The 9,519-nt window shown below is 38.2% G+C and overlaps 1 pseudogene; it reads left to right on the top strand.

The window, feature by feature from the left end:
- The first annotated feature begins 7,023 nt into the window (after window positions 1-7,023).
- LOC110320927 lies at window positions 7,024-7,505 on the top strand (annotated as a pseudogene).
- Window positions 7,506-9,519: the final 2,014 nt, after the last annotated feature.

Below are 9,519 nucleotides of genomic sequence, written 5' to 3'. Positions count from 1 at the left end.
CAGACAAAATAGACAAGACTGAAATGAGGCCTGTGTGTGCATCTTCACTGGACCCTCAACATAAATCACTAAGGATCTAACTCACGGACCAAGCAACAGAAGAAGTCAAAAGGAGACGGAGACGAGCAGACAAACCCCTTAAAACCATAGACTATCTCTTCTCATCAGGACCCTCAGTGCTGGAGCAGGGGGAAGTTTGACTGAACCCACGCCAGCACCAGGAAGACACTGGGCGGTGAGAAGCCTCAGGACCCTGCTCAGGGCATGGGGAGGCACAGTCTGAGGTCCCAGTGGAACACCAGAGTTGGCTCAGGTGTACTCTAAGGAGACTTACATCTAACCTCCCACCAGCAGACCTCTCTGCGCTCTCAGACACACTTTCCTTGAAGCCAACCTACCTACCAAGCAAGCCAGAGACATTCTCCTCCCTACAGGAACCTGCCATAGCTCCTTCCTCTTGCTCTTTCCCTTTGGCCCTGGGCCAGAGCCTGCCTAAGGGCCCCCACTCTGTCCTCAGCTCTTCTGTGGCATCCAGTGGTGTTTGGGGTGTCTGAGAGAATGAGAACCTGTCATCCTCAGCCTCTTTACAGGCCAGGACCCCTAAGCCAACTCCGTTGTTCCGCGGGGGACACAGACTATGCCTCCCTACTCCTTGAGCAGGGTTCTGCGGCTTCTCATAGGGTATTCCTGGCCATCTTCCCTGGGTGGTGACTAGCTTCTACTCTCTGCCCCTCCTCCAGCACCTATGGAGCTGCTTTTCAGATAGCAGTGCCTGCCCTGAACTTGCTGCTTTCTCTGTCTGCCAGCTAACCTGCTGCTCCCTGAGGTCTCCTGCAGGCCAAAAGTCAGGATTTGTACTCTCACACTGGCCATAGGGCTGCTGCTGCTTCAGCTAGAAACACTTACAGAAAGGAACTTCAGGCGCTGCCTCTCCCTCCCTCTGTCCCTGACTATGCTATCTATACTTATTCCTTTGAGTTTTTATTCGAGGTTGGCCTTTCACCTCCTCTGCTTTACATTTATGATATACTAGCCAAGAAAAAACAAACAGGGAAAACAGGGGTGACATGTTTTCTAGAGCACACAGCCACCTCCAGGCAGAGCAGGCCCCTCCTTCTCCACCTAAGCCCACCAACGACAAGGGGAAAAAGAAACACACACACACACACACACACACACACACACACACACACACACACACCTGATGCCCTTAATCGAAAGGTTTTCAGGGTTTGTTTAAATGCTTGTTCTTTCTAACAGGAACACCTGAAACAATGTTCATGCTCTTCAACACAAAATTCTTTGTGAATTAGGAAAGATAGTAATGTACATGTCAGCAGATCTCCCATGGCTGCAGTTATGGTTGTTATAAGCTGTGATGTGAATGCTGGTAATTGAACACAGATTTCTTGCAAGAATAATTCTCAATAGTTGATTCATTTCTTTAGCCCACTAGCATATGTAATTTAAACTCAGAATCTTCTTTTCTGATCATCTTGGGGAGGGTATTTTACTCTCAGTAATAGATATATGTATGGGATGTGGAACAGATACAAAAGAGAAAAAAAATAACTGAGCCCACAAATACATTGAACAATAATTTAGGGTTTTTTTTTTCTATTACAAACATATCTGGCTTCATTTTTCTAATCTTGATTTAATTGTTCAATATTTAATTCAGATATGTCTTTTCAAAAATTCTCCAAGTATTTAAAAATGATTTCACAGCCGTGTCCATGCTAGCCAGTGCCAAAGGAGGGAGTTATATATTAGCCATCAGTAGGTTTAAGGTTGAAAATTTAAGTTAAACCTACACACTGAGGGGTGTGGACATAGAGCAATTTAAATTTAGGTTAATGTTTTGGATAATTGGGCAAGTAAATCTATGTATGCTTCAAAATGTTAACTCACTTATTTAATGTTATTTAATGTTTCATATATTATTTATCTGATTCATTACATACACAAGCTTATCACAAGCTTCATTTATTTAATTTTATTTAATTAATCAATAAGCAAAGAACTACTGCAGACACTAAATAAATATTCATTTTTCTTAAAGTATATTTGGTACTAGAGAACAGTTATTTCAAAAATTCCCAGAATACACCATTGGCTATTGTTAATTCACCATTCTGAATTAACAGGATATTTTTTTAAAAAAAAATTTGTTGTTGTTTTTAATGTAATGTTGTTTTGTTTTGTTCTTAATGTAAGAAATTAAATGATTTCCTCTTTGAACTCCATTATAAATTCTATAAATTTAAATTAATCTAAAATGTGCCCCATACTTTCTATGTTGCACCCATAAAGTGAATTGTTAATAACATGTAAAATGTTTTGACTTTTGACATTCTTGTAAAATATTTGATATTAAAATATTTTAAATTGTCATTAGTATGTAAAATGAAACATCAAATAAAATTTGATGTTTCATTTCATAATTCCCTATAAAAATCTATAATCTGTTTATTTTTACATTGACATTTAAAGTTTACCACAGGTAAGAGCTATATATTTAATGCCTTAAAAAATTATAGCTGACTCCTTATGAATATAAAACTAAAATAAGTTTTTAATAAATAAGTTGCAATTTATGGTTTAGAAATATGGTTAGTAGAAGTGATGAAATTTCTTTGTGTCAGGATAGTTAGTCCATTTTTATCCAAGTCTCCATTTTAGTTTTATTCTAGATATCTGTACATGGGTAATATAAGCTTCAATTAATACATCAGTAAGTAGAAATCCAACAAAGCTGATGTGTTTTGTTAGTTTGAGTCAAATTTATTCAATTAAAAACATTGAATATTAGAGAAAGAAAAAACTAAGAACAAAACTAAAAATCTGTGAGTCATGACTACTTTGATGGTGTCATACGAGATATTCTGCATATCAGATAATTATATTATTATTCATAACAGTAGCAAAATTATAGTTATGAAGTGCTACATCCACGCTAGTAGTCGTCAACTCCATGTCCACCTGCTGTAACCTCTGATTCCCATGGATTGAAGGGGACTGACTAAGCCCAGGCTGTGGCAATGAAGTAGTAATAAAATATGTTTACTGTTGGGGTTACTACAACATGTGGAATTTAATTTAAGGTTTGGGCCTTGGGGAGAACAGAGAGAGAGGCTTTTTTCTTTTCCTTTCTCTCTGAAATTACTAAAAGTCATCAGCTTTTGGCCACAAGAACAGTAAAAAAATAGTTGAAGTCCTGAGGTTATCAACCCTTAGCCATTGTCAGACACTTTGTCCCATCTCAGTTCCTGACCCTGTCAGTGCTTGCCCAAGCAAAAAAGCTCAGAGGAAAGTCTCACCAACAGAATAAAAGAGAAGGAAGAGGGAATCTAAGACAAGGAGAGAGATACTGAGGACAAGATAGAAAAAACATCAGTGAAAGAAAATGTTAAATCTAAAAATAAGAATCCAGGAACAAAACATGGTATATCTGAGACAGTATGAAAAGACAAAATCTACAAATAATAAGAGGGGGAAGAGAAGAAACCCTGGTCAAAAAAAGCTGCCTATCAAGGTACAAGAAGCCCACAGAACAGGGAAGGACCAGAAAATAAAAATCCACCTTAGCACATAATAGCCAAAACAACAAATGCAAAAACAAACAAACAAACAAAAAAGGAAAAACAACAAGAATATACAAAACCCAGGAACAAAGAAAGAAATCAAAATAAAACATAAATAAATAAATAAATAAATAAATAAATAAATAAATAAATAAATAAAAGCTAAAAGAGAAAATGACCAAGTGATATATTAAAGGCTGAACCATTAGAGCAAGCCTGACTTTTCAATGGTGATTTTAAACTTACTTCTTTGGGGGTATCCAGTCACTTGGTTCTTGGTTTTGTAAGCAGTGTCACTTATGGATTCCTTCCTGTGGCATGGACCTTAAGTCAAATCAGACAGTGGTTGGCTATTGCCACCACTAATTATGTGCAACCATTAAACTGGTTTATCTTGCAAACAGGAAAAGTAGATCAAAGGTTTTGTTTCTGGGATGGTGTTTACTTTTCTCTTTTGATAACCCTAGTGCTTTCTCACACATGGAGACAAAAACACAGGTATTACTTTCTTTCTGCAACTCTGCCCTGGGCACATTGTGTACTCCTGACTCCCCATAACCCATACCCCAGAGATAGTGTGTCTCCCAGGAGGTCTGCCATAACCAGGGTCACAGGTGAGAGTCCCACCACATTACCTGCCCCAGCTGTGACATCCAGAGAATCCAGCAGACCTATGATCTCTCCTGCTTCCAGTCTGCCAGGGAAAATCAGGTGTTCCTAAACCTCTCCCACACCCCAGAGCCTGTCTGTCAATCAGGAGGTCTGCTGTCAGGACTCAGGAGGCCCCCCTAATCAGAGACAGCATTGTCTGCTTCCAGAAGGCCTGACCAATCACAGTTCACAGAGCTCTACCTACCTTGGGCAGGCTCAGGTCAGAGATAACCAGGCCAGTTAACAAGCCAGAGATTACCAGATAGCAAGAGGTAAGTACAGAAAGCAATGTAAATTGACACCATCAGAAACCAGTTCTCCAACCACCAAAAGCTCTAGATACCCTTGCACACCTGAGAAGCAAGATTCTGACCTAAAATCCCATCTCATGAAAACGATAGATACCTTTAAGGAGGAGTAGATAACTCTTTTAAGGAGGGCACTAGAAGACCTTAAAGAGGAAACAAATAAACCCTTAAAGAAATACAGATAAACACAATCAAATAGGTGAAGGAATTGAACAAAACCATCCAAGACCTAAAAATGGTAATATAAACAATAAAGAAATCACAAATGGGGGCAACCCTGGAAATGGAAAAATCTAGGAAACAGAAGATTTACAGAATACAAGAGATAGAAAAGAGAATCTCAGGTGTAGAAGATACCATAGAAGATATTGACAAAATGGTCAAAGAAATACAAAGTACAAAAACTCCTATCCCAAACACCCAGGAGATCCAGGACAAAATGAGAAGACCAAACCTAAGGATAATAGGTATAGAAGAGAGCGAAGATTTCCAAATTAAAGGGCCAGTAAATATCTTCAATTCTTCAATTTATAGAAGAAAATTTCCGCAACAAAAAGAGATTCCCATGAACATTCAAGGAGACTACAGAATTTCAAATAGACTGGACCAGAAAAGAAATTCCTCCCAACACATAGTAATCAAAACAAATGCACTAAATAAAGACAGAATATTAAAAGCAGTAAGGGAAAAAGGTCAAGTAACATATAACGGCAGATCTATTACAATTACACTGGACCTAGTGGAAAGAAACTTGAAGCAATCCCACTAAAATCAGGGACTAGTCAAGTCTGCCCACTCTCTCCCTACCTATTCCTAGCCAGAGCAATTAGACAACAAAAGGAGATCAAGGGTATACAAATTGGAAAAGAAGTCAAAATATCACTGTTTGCAGATGATATGATAGTATACTTAAGTGATCCCAAAAATTCTACCAGAGAACTCCTAAACCAGATAAACAACTTCAGCACAGTAGCTGGATATAAAATCAGCTCAAACAAATCATTGGCCTTTCTCTACATAAAGGGTAAACAGGCTGAGAAAGAAATTAGCGAAATGATACCAATAGTCACAAATAATATAAAATACCTTGGTGTGAATAAGCAACTGAAAGATCTGTATGATAAGAACTTCAAGGTTCTGAAAGAAATCAAAGATCTCCGAAGATGGAAAGCTCTCCCATGCTCATGAATTGGCAGGATTAATTTAGTAAAATTTGTATTTTGCCAAAAGCAATCTACAGATTCAATTCAATTCCGATCAAAATTGCAACTCAATTCTTCACGGAGTTAGAAACAGCAATTTGCAAATTCATCTGGAATAACAAAAAACCTAGGATAGGGAAAACTGTCCTCAACAACAACAACAAAAATTTCTGGTGAAATCATCATCCCTGACCTCAAGCTGTACTACAGAGCACTTGTGATAAAAACTGCATGATGTTGGTACAGTGGCAGGCAGCAATATCAATGGAATAGAATTGAAGACCCAGAAATGAACCCACACACCTATGGTCACTTGATCTTTGACAAAAGAGATAAAACTATCCAGTGGAAAAAAAGATAGCATTTTCAACAAACGGTGGTGGTTCAATTGGCAGTTAGCATGAAGAAGAATGCAAATCAATCCATTTATATCTCCTTGAACAAAGCTCAAGCCTGAGTGGATCAAGAACCTCCACATAAAACCAGATACACTGAAACTTGTAGAGGAGAAAGTGGGTAAGAGCCTTGAAGATATGGGCGCAGGGGACATTTTCCTGAATGGAACACCAATGGCTTGTACTGTAAGATCAATACTTGACAAACGGGACCTGATAAAAGTGCAAAGCTTCTGTAAGGCAAAGGACAGTGTCAATAAGACAAAAAGGCCACTTTTGGGAAAAGATCTTTACCAATCCTAAATCTGACAGAAGGCACAAGAAGTTAGACTCCAGAAAACCAAATAATCCTATTAAAAACTGAGGTACAGAGCAAAACAAAGACTTTTCAACTGAGGAATACTGAATGGCTGAAAAGCAGCTAAAAAAAAAAATGTTGAACATCTTTAGTCATCAGGGAAATGCAAGTTAAAATAATCCAAAGATTGTACCTCACTCCAGTCAGAATGGACAAGACCAAAACTCATGTGATCGCAGATGCTGGCAAGGATGTGGAGAAAGAGATACATTCCTCAAATGCTGGCAGCATTGCAAGCTGGTACAACCACTCTGATAATCAGTTTGGCAGTTTCTCAGAAAATTGGACATAGTACTACCAGAGCATCCAGCTGTACTATTCTTGGGCATATATCCAGAAAATGCTACAACATGTAATAAGGACACATGATCCACTATGTTCACAGCAGCCTTATTTGTAATAGCCAGAAGCTGGAAAGAACCCAGATGTCCCTCAACATAGGAGTTGATAACAGAAAATGTGGTCCATTTACACAATGGAGTTCTATAAAACAATGAGGCAGCCATCATCCAGTAACTCGCCAAAATGACGAACACAAGGGGGAAGGTGAGAGTCGCTAGGTACATCTTCTCTAGGCCTTTTAGGAAACATAGTGTTGTTCCTTTGGCCACATACATGAGAATCTACAGGAAGGGTGATATTGTAGACATAAAGGGAATGGGCACTGTTAAAAAAGGAATGCTCCATTAGTGCTACCATGGAAAACCAGAAGAGTCTACAATGTCACCCAGCATGCAGTGGGCATCATTATAAACAAGCAAGCTAAGGGTAAAATTCTGGCCAAGAGGATCAATGTGCTGATTGAACATATCAAGCACTCGAAGAGCAGAGACAGCTACCTGAAGCAGGTGAAGGAGAATGATCAGAAGAAAAAGGAAGCCAAAGAGAAGGACACCTGGGTTCAGCTGAAGTGCCAGCCTGTGCCACCCAGAGAAGCACACATTGTGAGGACTAATGGAAAAGAGCCTGAGATGTTGGAGACCATTCCATATGAATTCATGGCCTAATGTATAAAAGAAATAAAGTACCAGGACTGCAAAGTCTTTTCCTTAAAAAAACAAAACAATGAATTTATGAAATTCTTAGACAAATGGATGGATCTGGAGCATATCATCCTTAGTGAGATAACCCAATTACAAAAGAACATACATGAAGCTGGGCGTGGTGGTGCATGCCTTTAATCCCAGCACTTGGGAGACAGAGGCAGCCGGATTTCTGAGTTCGAGGCCAGCCTGGTCTACAGAGTGAGTTCCAGGACAGCCAGGGCTACACAGAAAAACCCTGTCACAAAACACACACACACACACACACACACACACACACACACACACACTCACACACACGATGTGCTCTCACTGAGAAGTTCAGAATAGCCAAGATACAATTCACAAAAGACATGAAACTCAAGAATAAGGAAGACCAAAGGGTGGATACTTTGTTCCTTCTTAGAATGAGGAACAAAATACTTATGGAAGGAGTTACAGAGACAAAGTGTGGAGCAAAGACTGAAGGAAGGACCATCCAGAGACTGCCCCACCTTGGGATTCATCCCATAAACAAACATCAAAACCAGACACTATTGTGAATGCCAACAAGACATTGCTGACAGGAGCCTGATATAGCTATATCCTGAGAAGTTCTGCCAGTGCCTGACAAATACACAAGTGGATGCTCACACCCATCCATTGGACTGACCACAGATTCACCAATGAAGGAACTAGAGAAAGTACCCAAGGAGCTGAACTGGTCTAAAGCTCCATAGAAGGAACAATAACATGAACTAACCAGTACCCAACCAGTATATACATGATGGGATTTATAGCTCTAGCTGCATATGTAGCAGAGGATGGAGTAGTTGTTCATCAATGGGAGGAGAGGCCTTTGGTCCTGTGAAGGCACTATGCCCCAGTAAAGGGGAATGACAGGGCCAGGAAGGAGGAGTCGGTGGGTTGCTGTAAAGGAAGAGGGAGAAGGGAATAGAGGGGTTTTGGAGGGGAAATCAAGAAAGGGTATAACATTTGAAATATAAATAAAGAAAATATCTAATAAAAATAAAGGAATATAATATATTCATGGTGTATATTTAGAAGAGTGCACAATGGTTACTTAATTTAATTAATTAATTTAATTACTATAATTTATTTTGGGGGTCATTGTTTTTTGATGTTATGAAAATGTAGTACCAGTATTCTGCCTATTTTCAAGTTATATTACATATTAAGAGTTGGAATATCTAGGTGGTAGGTCATATATTTATTTACTCTATTGTTTAAACTTTGTCAGACAGAATTCTAAATATAAGCACAAGGACTACAACCAACTATATATCCTTGAAAATGCTTCTATCAATATTTATCAATTATTGTTGTTAAATACTTTCTTTCTATTAATTTAAGGCTAACATGCAATTCTTCCCTGTGTTCAATTTATCCTGTTTCATTTAGTGAAATATTTTCATGTTAATATTTGTATCTTTGTTCTTTGGTAGCATTCATTTTATTTCCCACTTATTGCTAATTTATTTTTCTTATGTATGTACTCTATGGTAATTTTGGCCTTTGTGTTTGAGAAGTCTTGCCATATCCACAAGAGGTACATGTTTTATCTGAATCATACTTTATGCAGCTGTAATTTGTTTACAGTGCAGTCTTTTGTGTAGGCGCTAATATCCTCAAGGGTAGAAATCATTCTTTTTTCTTTCATTTTTTCTACCTTATTTTTTAATGAAATTCAATAAACTTTTGATGATTAAAATTGTGAATGTGTAATGAGTATGAGTAAAGCTATGGTATCATTCTTCTGTAATAAAAATATATTAATGCCCACAATTGTATTAACAGTCAGCACATAGACTATCATATGCTGGTACTGCTTGTATGCTCAGATTAAAATTTTTATTCAAAATATAGTCTATCAAGAAGCTTCATGATCTGTTCACTAGAAATTCCTACCATGCATGTCTAGTTTGTTGGTGTAAATGACAAAACTATCCCAGCAGTATTAAGACTAAAGCCTTCAACC

This window comes from Mus pahari, chromosome 4 (assembly GCF_900095145.1).
Source record: "Mus pahari chromosome 4, PAHARI_EIJ_v1.1, whole genome shotgun sequence".
Lineage (NCBI taxonomy): Eukaryota > Metazoa > Chordata > Mammalia > Rodentia > Muridae > Mus > Mus pahari.
Note: the sequence above shows the minus strand (reverse complement) of the source record. Positions and strands in the feature narration are given on the sequence as shown.